We start from the raw sequence: 11,083 nt of genomic DNA, 5'->3' as shown, positions 1-11,083 counted from the left end.
AAACAGTAACCATTGGTTGTTCAATGTTGAGCAAATGGATGCAACCAGCTCTTCAAACTGCCAACGATGACTCAGGGAGTGGGGAATTAGGAACTGAGATAATCCACGCGCCTCTCACTCCACCCCTCCTCCCATTTGGAGCTTCAGAAGTTTTCCTTCATTTCAGCTTCAGAAATTTTGGATTTACAAGTTGAAGTGACATTTCAAAGATGGGAGAAAGCACTATAGGTCATACAAATACTCAGTATGACAGTTGACAAGTTTTTATTAATGTGTGGAGTATATTAGAATAGTTCATTACTCAAAGGGCATTGTTTAGAGCAGTTCCCGTCATAGTCATTAGAATGTTGACCTTAAGGGCACGGCAGGGTCCAGTCTTTACCCATTGCATCAGCTGGCTCGCAGAGCAGGCCAGAAAGGAGGCTACCTCACTGGGTTTAAATGCCTCCTATGATGGAGCAGGGGCTCATGACCTCATCTCGCCATGGAGCAGCTGCACTTATTAGAAAGCTTTGCCTTTTGCTGTGCCTCACTGTAACTCCTTCCCCACATTCTTGGGCCCACATTTCACATAACCCTGAACACTCATCTACATGACAAACCTTCAGTTATTTGAAGACCATTGACAAGCCACATCTGAAGCCTTCTCTTCTATATTTTATGTATTTTTCAGCCTTGATTTTTTATTTATGGACTACAGCTTGCTCTTTTATTGTGTGCATTCTTGTAAGCTGCCTTAAATCCTGTGTGGAATAAGGCCATATATAATAAATCTTTGTTTCACTGTTTTAGGCAACAACTCCAGTTCACCACCTGACAGTCTCCTCAGCAACTTTGCATTATTATCTCAGTCGTATTCTTTGATATACAAATACACACACACACACACATACACACACACACACGTGTGTGTGTGTGTGTGTGTGTGTGTGTGTGTGTGTGTGTGTGTATATATATATATATATATATATATATACCTTAACACTAGAATAGGGAAAAGTATAGGGTTATTCCCAAACTTTATATTCATCATAGACACTTACTGTCAAGTCCATGGCAGGGTTTCTGAGTGCAGTGTTGTAGGACCAATAGACAGACTTTGGGAAGATGAGTGCTGGCCCACCATTGCTGTCTCAGTTTCATTTCACAGAACACTTATTAGTGACATGCTAAAGCTTTGGAAACCCCTAAAACCACCACCGCTGATACCTGCAATGATAACCTGGCCTCTTACACAAACTAGAAGATTAAGGTCACAGGACTAGAATGGCCTCATGTCCCTCTACATTAAGTCAAGCGCGCTCCCTCTCTTCCTTCACTGCTCTCCATCTGCAGTCTGTATGTGCTTTTGAAAACCATTCTCTCCACTCTGTCTTAACCTCTTCCTTTCAATTATACGAGGCCTGTTCCAACAAGTATCCCAGTTACCTGAGTATCTCCATCTTTCCCTTACAGCTAGTACCCTCCCCTCTGCACACAAAATGCTCAGGTCATCTCTAGCCTAAAAATTTCTAATAATGAAATATTTAATATCTTATATTAGCCCAAAGCCGTCATCCTAACTCTTTCTGTTCAAGCATGAATAAACCTCTGGAAGGTTTATTGTCATGCAAGGGTAGATCCAGGTTTTTTGGGACCTGAAGCTTATGCAATTTGGGGGAAGAGGGACTCTTTAAAATAAAGAATTCAAAATTATAAATTAAAAAATTAGGTACAAAAGTAAATATTTATTTAGAATGAGAAAAAATGCAATAAATTACAACTTTTAAAAACCAGACAATACTACAAATATAAAATCTAAAAAAAATGCAATATTTTTATTTACTAACTGCCTAGCTTCTTGAACATCCCCCCCCCCCGCCCCCTCTGCCCCTACATTTTCTTACATGCATTCTCTGAGATCGCTACTTTATTTGGCAAGAATTCAATCTGTCTTCCAGCATAATAAAAAATATTTGCTTAATATTTATGGTTAGGAAAGTTTCGGCTTCCTATTTCATTACTGGTAATATGTAAGCTTGTAGGATTTTTTTCTTCAAATTGTAAAAATCTCTTATCAAGTTTCTTTCTTGCATTGCTGAGCTGAACGATTTCAGAACATTTCAAGTTTTTTGGTGCTGTGACTAATCTTAAGTCTTTGAACTGACAACACCCATTAACCAGTTTGTCACTGCTGTCTCATCACAGTGGTATATTATGAATGTTAGTTTATCTTATCTGATAGGAGAGAATTTGCATTTTGACTGGGCCTTGACAGGAATCAGATCCTCTTCTTGCAATTTTACACATCTCATAATTGCAAAGGAGGTCTATACGCCAGCTTCTGGCTCTGCACATTTCAGCCCTTTCCTCCTCCACTACCCAGTTGGTGTCAATGCTGAGTGAGTCTGCCCAGTGGGCAGGGACTATTAGCAGTAACTTCACAATGTGTTAACAATATGCGAACCACACAGTTTATCTCCTTAAACCCTAACTCTAGTTCCCTAAACTGATGCTAGAATGCCATTCAATAGCAGGAAAATTGTGAGTAAAGGAGAGTTTGAATAGAAAGTGACTGCGGTTAAATGGAGAGAATATTTGTGTTCCTCTAAAATTCATATGTTAAACTCGTAATCTCTAATGCGATGGAATTTGGAAATGAGTTCTTTGAGAGATAGAGTAGGTCATGAGGGTGGAGCCCTCAAAATGGAATAAATGCCCTTATAGAAGAAGATCTCTCTCTCTCCCTCCTTCCTCCCTCCCTTCCTTTCTTCCTCCCTTCCTCCACCCTCCACCTGGAGAGAAGACCCCATCTGTAAACCAGGAAGAGGGCTCCCACCAGAATCTGACCATGTTGGTACCCTGATGTAACAGAGTTTCCAGCCTTCATGCCTGTGAGAAATTTCTGTTGTTTAAGCCACCAAGTATGTAGAATTTTGTTAAAGCACCCCTAACAGAGTAAGTCAAGTATCTTACATTCGTAAGTTCTACAGATCCATAACCATGGGAAGACATTACTAAGGTCCTAGGGTCTGGGAAAGATCTGGATAGGTATGGGGCCTAAAACTGAGGTCTCATATGTTTCCTGGTTCATCTGCCTTGGCTATGTGTGTATCCTCAGGAAGAATCTCCAATTCCTGACCCTTTACCCAGACACACACTCCTACCACTTTACCCCTTAGAGTTTGGCTTCTACTCTACCTTCTTGAAACTCAGCAAAGACCGGTTAACCACCCAAAACAGTATCTTTTACTCAATCGTTATTCTTCTCAACCCTCCGCCTTTTTTTTCCCTCTGATTCTTCGCCTCTCACTTAGCAACTTCCAAACTCATTTATCTCCCGTCTCTCTTTGTCATTGTCATATCTCCCTCATGCTCCCAACCCCCTTCTGTACTCCCTAATTGAGAATGCTTTCTCAAGTTCTGCCCTGACTCCTCCTTCCTTCTTTCTGTAGAATCCTCTTCCTTGGGAATATCATTCACAGGCTTCCCTTATCACCTAGAGAGAAGAAATTTCTCTCTAGAGGCAATTTTATTACCTACACACATGTTCCCAACACTTTAATCCAGTGTCTTTTGCCCACACTCACTCTTCCTCCTTGGATATACTTTATCTATTAGTACTGAGAGATTTTTGTTGACTCCTGTTTCTCCCTTGACCATCAAATTCCTCTCTCCCCTTTCCTACTGCCACTGCCCTATTTCTAGCCTTAGCATCTTTTAATTAAAGTAAAAGTCTCTCAGTTGCTCCAGAGAATTCTACAATCTAATGCTTTCCCCCTCCTTCCACTCAGATGTTTTTTTTCTTCTCTTTAGAACTCCCACATACTTTTTATGTCTCTTATAGGATTTATTATATTTCATCTTATATTTACATAGTGACAACTAACACTCAAAGTACTTACAATGTGCTAAGCATTTGGCACTATCTCATTTAATTCTCACATTCACTCTGTAACTGACTATTATTAACGTGATTATTTCTATTTTCAATAAAATACATGAGCCTCAGAAAAACTGAATAACTTACTCAAGGTCACATAGAAAGTAGCAGAGCCAGAATTTAGATGCAGCTCTCTGACAATAAAAAACCATGAGCTTAATCACCAAAAAGAGATTAATAATGATAAAATAATAACAGCTACCATGTATTATACATTTGCTATCTGTTCTATAAACCTCACATTACCCTATGAGATTATACTATTATCCTTTTTTATAGAGGAGAAAACCGAGGCCCAGAAATTTTAGGTTACCCTCCTAAGGTCTCCTAGCTGGTGCTGGCAGAGCTATGACTGAAGTATAAAGCGCGGTCCGTTTGGCTGCAGAGCCCATACTAGTAACCATGTCACCAGACTGCCTCCCTCGCTGCTCTGCTGACTTCATTTCAATTGTCTTGGCCTTTCTAGTATATAATAGACTCCCCAAAAGCAGAAACCACTTCTTATTCATTTTTTTCATCATAAAGATGATCTTATTTTGAAATAATTTCAAAAACGATGCAAATACAGCACAAAAAGATTTTTTTTCCCTGAACCATTTCAGAATAAGTTAGCAACATGTTGCCCTACAATTTAGTGTATATTTCCTCCACAATTTAGTGTATATTCCTCCAGACAAGGGCATTCTTCACCATAATTATAATAAAACCATCAAAATGAGGAAATTGCATCAATAACATTTAATTACCATCTAATTTCAACCCCTACTTAATTTTTATCATTTGTCTCAATAATGTTCTTTATAGCAACAGGATCCAAAGCAGATTATGATATTTGGTTGTCCATGTCTTTATTCTCTTGCAAGCTGGAATAGTTCCCCAGTCTTTCCTCAACATCCATGTCCTCGATACTTTTCAAAATTGCAGGCCAGTTATTAGTAAAATGTCTCTCACTTTGAGTCTGCCTAATGTTTTCTCATGATTGGATTCGGGTTATATGTCTTTAGCAGTAGTGTCTCAGAAGTGATACTTAGTTCTTCTATGTCTTCCTATTAAGTGGTCACAATTTCTTTTTGTCTCTTTCCTGGTAAGGCTAATTTTGATAATTAGATTAAGGTGATATCTGCCAGGTTTCAAGTTACTCTCTTTTCTCCTTGATACATAAATATTTTATGAGAGGCACTTCTTGAGACTATATAAATATCTTCTATTCATCAAACTTTTACCTACTTAGTTTTAATATCCAATAGATGTTTCTTGGCTTAATTACTACTATAAAGGTTGCCAAATGGTGATCTTCTAATGCAGTTATTTCTTCTACATTTATTAGTCAGCATTCGTTTCTCTCAATTTATTTATCCATTGATTGATTTATATTAGTATAGATTTGTGGATCCTATTTTATTCAATAAGTTACAATCTTTTACTAACATTTATTTTAAAGCTCAAATTATCCCGTTTGTGTCCTTCAAAGAGGCTTCCGTGTCTTTTTAGCAGGTTCTCATTATTCCTTGAGTACTCACTTATGTCCTGGGACAATAAGGTATTCCAGGCTTTTTATTTTTTTCCAGGCTTTTCTTGTACTTCCTCTGACCCAGTCCTAGAAGCAGTCATTTTGCCAAGCAATCATGGTTCCTTTTAGTAAAGAAAGGTATTTAGAATTCAAGACTCATCCTCTAAATGTGCTTGCTGTGATTGGAATGTCACTGCTCCAGGGCTCTCTTAGTGGCCAGAGCTAAAAAGCTAGGAATTGTGTGTGTGTGTGTGTGTGTGTGTGTGTGTGTGTGTGTGTGTGTGTAAAACAATGAGTTCACATCAATACCTGCAATTTCAACTTAACATCACTTGATTCATCTTATTTTTCTTCCTTTCCAAGTTTATAATTCTCTTATTGAATGCTATGAAACCATTATCCTCAATTTATTTACTTATGGGGTCACTCTCCCCATGTGTATCCAATCTCCCGATGCAGCCACAGCTCCCCACCCTCACATGAATGCCCTTCTCACTCTCCTCAGGCTCTGATTTCCCTGCCAGCCTGTCCCCACCCCACAGCCACCACCTCGCCTTCCCACACAGTAGCCAGTCATGTTCATCCCCCTCTAATGGTCTTTGGACTGAATTATTCAGGAAGCTTACTAATTTTATAATAAATTTCTGGACTAGCACAATGCTCTTTGCCAAGTGATTACTCAATTCACTTTATTTTAACAGAATAAAATAAACACTTGCCCACTTGAGGTTTTTCTACGTAAAAAGGAACCTTTTTAAGAAAACAAGACAGTTTATACTTTCTTATTATAAAAAAATACCTCAGTAAGAACAAAAATTAAATAAAAAGTAAGTTCTTATTAAGAAGCCTAAATTTAAATTTTGCAAAGCGTAGACAAAGTAACAAACAAAAGGTCATCATTTTCCCTCTACATCTGGCCTGTCCCCGTGTCCACAGAGCTCCTGACCTTCGTTCTTTTCCAGTCTGTTATTAATGAAAAATGTTTAATTTTTTTTCCAAAAATGTTTTTGTCCCTTCATGAATTTCAACTGATTACTCTTAGTCTTTCTCTGCCCAGGCTGTCTAAAGTCTACTGCCTGGTATTTAAAATACTATCGTGGGGTTGTTGTAATACGTAATTGCCAGCCACTTTCTCCACGTGAAGACTCCACTTTCCTGTGAGGGTCTCTCTCCACAAGCCCATCACTAAGGGGTTCCTCAATCTAGAAACAAGTTTCTTTATTACACATCTTGATCCAGGATAGTTTTTGTTTCTAACAACTTTTCAAAATTATGAATATATTATAAAAGAGCATATACAGCTTTTTTTCACAAATATTACATTTTAGTTGTTTTGTTTTTTCAAATTAAGACACACAGATGTGATGTGGTTATAAAATAAACCGATGTGTGGCTTATGATTTCATTATTTTTACAGTTTACCTTAAATATATTAAAACAAATATATTTTTTTAAATATTTGTTCTTCAGGTTTTCTGAAGATATTACAGTGTATGGCTACCAGCAAACAAAGGTACAGAATCCATATTTCTTATGCTTAGATTAAAATTTCTATGAACATTTGTGAAGGCCTGGATTGGAAATTTCAGTGATGATTGAATAACTTCTAGCAAGAAACTTCAGATGCAACTCATCAACAGTAAGTAAGACAAGAGCCTAATTTCTGTTACCATCTACAGCAGACTGTATGGTAACAATAACGACTCACACATATTATTACATGTATTCTTCAAAAGAACCCTTTGAAATTAACAAGAGCCATTACATGATTGCACAAGCTCACACATCTTTGAGGTGGCAGAACTAAACTGCAATCCTAGGTCTTCATTCACCTCACACATCACACAGCCTCTCGAGACTAGATTATGTTTGTAATAGATTACTAATCTCTCAACCACATGTTATGCTGTGCATCCAAATTCCCTTCTACCTAATGAGGTAAATAAACCAAGCCAATCAAGTCTAAACTCATGGGGAAAATGACTTCTGAAAAGTTTTCTTTAAGATAACTGGCTTATTCAAATAATTGTTTTCCCTTCAAGCTAAAGAACGAGGTATCTAAAATAATTCTCAACTAGATTATATTCAAAAATAAGAAAACTTCTGAAATTAGCAGTTTGAGCAGTTTTTTAACAGACAAATTGGAGTGTATGGAATGCCTTTTCTTCTGGATTATCATTTTTATATGGACAGAATATCAAATTTCATTCATAGTCTATTTTTCAATGATGGCTTTGCTACAGCCATGAGACTATAGGATGAAAAAAAGTCAGTATTTAATGGTCTTTGCAAAGCCAAAAATGCATTTCAATTTTTGATGAATATATTACTTCTACCACTTTAACCTATTGAAAATCCAAAGAATTCTATCATTATGAGCAATATATAGTGTTTTTATTATTATAAAATCAATGTATACTCATTTTTTAAATGTAGAAAGTTATAAAGAAGAAAACTAAAATCACATATATTCTTATCATCAAATGATAACAATAGATTTCCCTCAAATATGCGTCTTCATGCATTTGCACATCTGGTTTTGTTTTTGGAAAATTAAAATCATATAGAATTTCATTTTCTGCTTTTTTCATTTATACAATAGCATTCCCCATGACATTAAACTCTATAATTTGACATTAATGGATGAATAATAGCCTGTGCAATGTACCCTAACTTATTTTACCATAATTTATTTAACTCTATTATTAGAAATGTAGGCTTTTTCATTTAATTTTCACTATTAAAAATAGCGATGTGATAAATACCTTTGCATATAAATCTTTGTGTGTAACTTTGGATCGATTCCTAGAAGTAAAATTATTGCATCAAAGGATATGAACTCTTTTAATGTCAATTCATACTGTTAAATGCAATTCTAGGAAAACTACCAGTTTACACTTCAAGCAGATCATCAAAAAACTTTTAGTAGCTTCTAATATTTTAACATCATTTTGCCAATTTGCTGGTTTGAAAATCATATCTCAATGCCTTAATTTGCATTAATTTAACTATTAATAAAACCAAATATTTTGCATATGTTAATTTCCTCTGTGTGTGTACATTTATATGTGTTTTCTTCTACCTTGTACCATTTTTCTAGTAGAATATTTACATTATTATTTTCAAACATATATTTTCATTTGTTAACTATAATCCTTGCCACATTTGTTGCCAATATTATTTACCAGTTAGTCATTTGCTTTTAATTTTTAAGTAGTCAAACTTTAATGTTCCCCTATGCATTCAGAGCTCATAATGTTTTAAACTTGCCATTACACATTTTAGTAAATAGAATAGTTTATATATTAATCTGTTTATTTGGACAGTAGATATTAAGTGAAGCTGTTTGAGGAGTCCAGTAACCTCTTTTCCAGTAACTCCACTGGAAGTTTTTGAGAGTGGTGATTTATACAAAAATATTCTTCCAAATTCAGCCTTTCTTAACCCATTTTGGTTTTTTGTTTTGTTTTGTTTTGTTCGTGTTTTTAGGCAAGGCAACCCTTAGTTGACCTCACAGATTGCAAGGACCTTGACAGCTTACAATCTCTCTCTCTCTCTCTCTCTCTCTCTCTCTCTCTCTCTCTCTCTCTCTCTCTCTTTTATGCCTACAGCTCCTGGTCTTCCTAGGTGGTCTCCCATCCAAGTATTAACCAGGCCCGACCCTGCTTTGCTTCCAAGATCAGATGAGATCAGGCTTATTCAGGGTCGCATAGCCATAGACCCATAATCTATTTTGAATGGAGCTTTGAACTGACCTAGGGTCCTTTGGGAACTTTGTTTCTTTCCAGACTCAATATTATTTCCTCATTATAAAAACTAAGTATTATCAAAAGCACCTCAAGAATCTTCTAGGAGACATTGAATGCATATCGCTAAATAGCACTTTGATGAGTTAAGTATAAATGAATGTGAACCATTTGGACTATATTTCCTTTAAATAAACAAGAATATAAAGTAGAAAGGTCCATGGTCAATTAGATTTGGAACAATTTGGAAGGAAAATGAGTATAATTCAAGCCTAAAATAGGCTTGATATAATTCATTTACCAATTGTATATCCGATCTCAAAATAAGTTGGGTCTGTGCTGGCCACAAGTGTCAATAATCCCTGAGAGAAGATAGGAATTCCAGGTGTATTTCTCTTCAACCTACATTCCAGGTCCCTTTGTGACAGTATTTTTAGAAAGAAGGAGGAACATACAAAGTATATTATTTTCCTTTTATTTCAGTTCTGACACTGTGAAATATTAAAATTCACATCAAGCCAGATGAACCTCCCAGCCCACTCTACACTGAGCCAGTCCAAATGAGTGTAGCAGAGACCAACATTGGTCGCACAGAATTACCTTCGAGGAATCATGCTGATCTAGCCAAAACTGCCATCTGTCCACAGTGAAATCTGTCAGTTGTGGCTATTTATGAAATCTCTAGTTGAGCTTATAAATGACTCAATCTTACCTTGCCTACTCAATGTTACTCTCTTATCCAAAAATCTTACAGTCTTATACTTATTATTCTAAAAGAAGGATGCAATAGTAGAATAGTCACTAAAAGTATTTATGAAATGTAAAGTCTTGTGGTGAACAGTGAAAAGAGGCTGAACTTTGGAATAGAGCCGTTTTAGAGCCAAATCCTGATGACTTTGCTACACAATATTGGATGTATTATTAACATCTCTGTGCTTCAGTTTACTTATCTGTGAAATGGGAGCAGTGCTGTCTTCCTGCCTCACTCACTGGTGGTGAGAAAACATTACTGAAGAAATAAACATAAGTGCCTGATGATCCATAGAGATTATTTAGTACATGACATTTTCATAGGCCTTCCTTACAATGTTCCAAGTCACATAACAAAGCATTAAGAATGGAATTGGGAAAAGCAGTAGGGACTAAGTTGCATATGAGATTAAAGATGTGGGGATGTTTAGCCGTTGTTTTATTTTTCAAAAGTAATCTACATTTTTTTAACATGATACTAAATATATTTGTATAAAACTAGGGTATGTTGCTTGGCTTTTTTTTTTTTTTAATTTACCACTGTTATCTGGAATTACTTTGAAATAAACAGAAAACCAAATGGAGAAAATTCCAATCTAACACAAAGGTCCTCTGCCAGTTCCAAAAACGTTAAATATTTCCTAAGAAAGATTGGCCTCAGACTCTCTCTTTCAGCCAGCAGCCCATGCAGGAGATTATTAGAGATTCCTAAAACAATCCACTTTTGCTCTTCAAAAGTTTATATTTTTGCCAAATTCCACCTTCTAAAACTCAAACTTTCTAAGTGAATTCTGTCATCATTTTTTAAATTTCAATTTTCAATTAAAGTTGACAGTCAATATTTTTATATTAGTTTCAGGTGTATATCATAGTGATTAGTCATTTATCTAATTTATGAAGTGATCCTCCTATTTAATCTAGTACCCACCTGGCACTCTACATAGTTATTATAATATTATTGACTATATTTCCTATGCTGTACTCGACATTTCTGTGACTATTCTGTAACTACCAATTTGTACTTCTTAATCTCTTCACCCTTTACCTGTCATTAATGTGAACATTAAGTGTGTTCACAAGGTCATTGATAGACAGTGGACCCCAAATGTCTCTCAAAACCAAGGCAGAAAGGGTGAGAAAGCAGTTTAAGGTAAG

General features: G+C 36.0%; 1 pseudogene; it reads right to left on the bottom strand.

Moving 5' to 3' along the window:
* Window positions 1-9,034: 9,034 nt before the first annotated feature.
* Window positions 9,035-9,153, bottom strand: LOC118602669 (annotated as a pseudogene).
* Window positions 9,154-11,083: the final 1,930 nt, after the last annotated feature.

Source organism: Rousettus aegyptiacus, unplaced genomic scaffold, assembly GCF_014176215.1.
Source record: "Rousettus aegyptiacus isolate mRouAeg1 unplaced genomic scaffold, mRouAeg1.p scaffold_m13_p_4, whole genome shotgun sequence".
Taxonomy (NCBI): Eukaryota; Metazoa; Chordata; class Mammalia; order Chiroptera; family Pteropodidae; genus Rousettus; species Rousettus aegyptiacus.
This window is presented reverse-complemented; position numbering and strand designations above follow the sequence as displayed.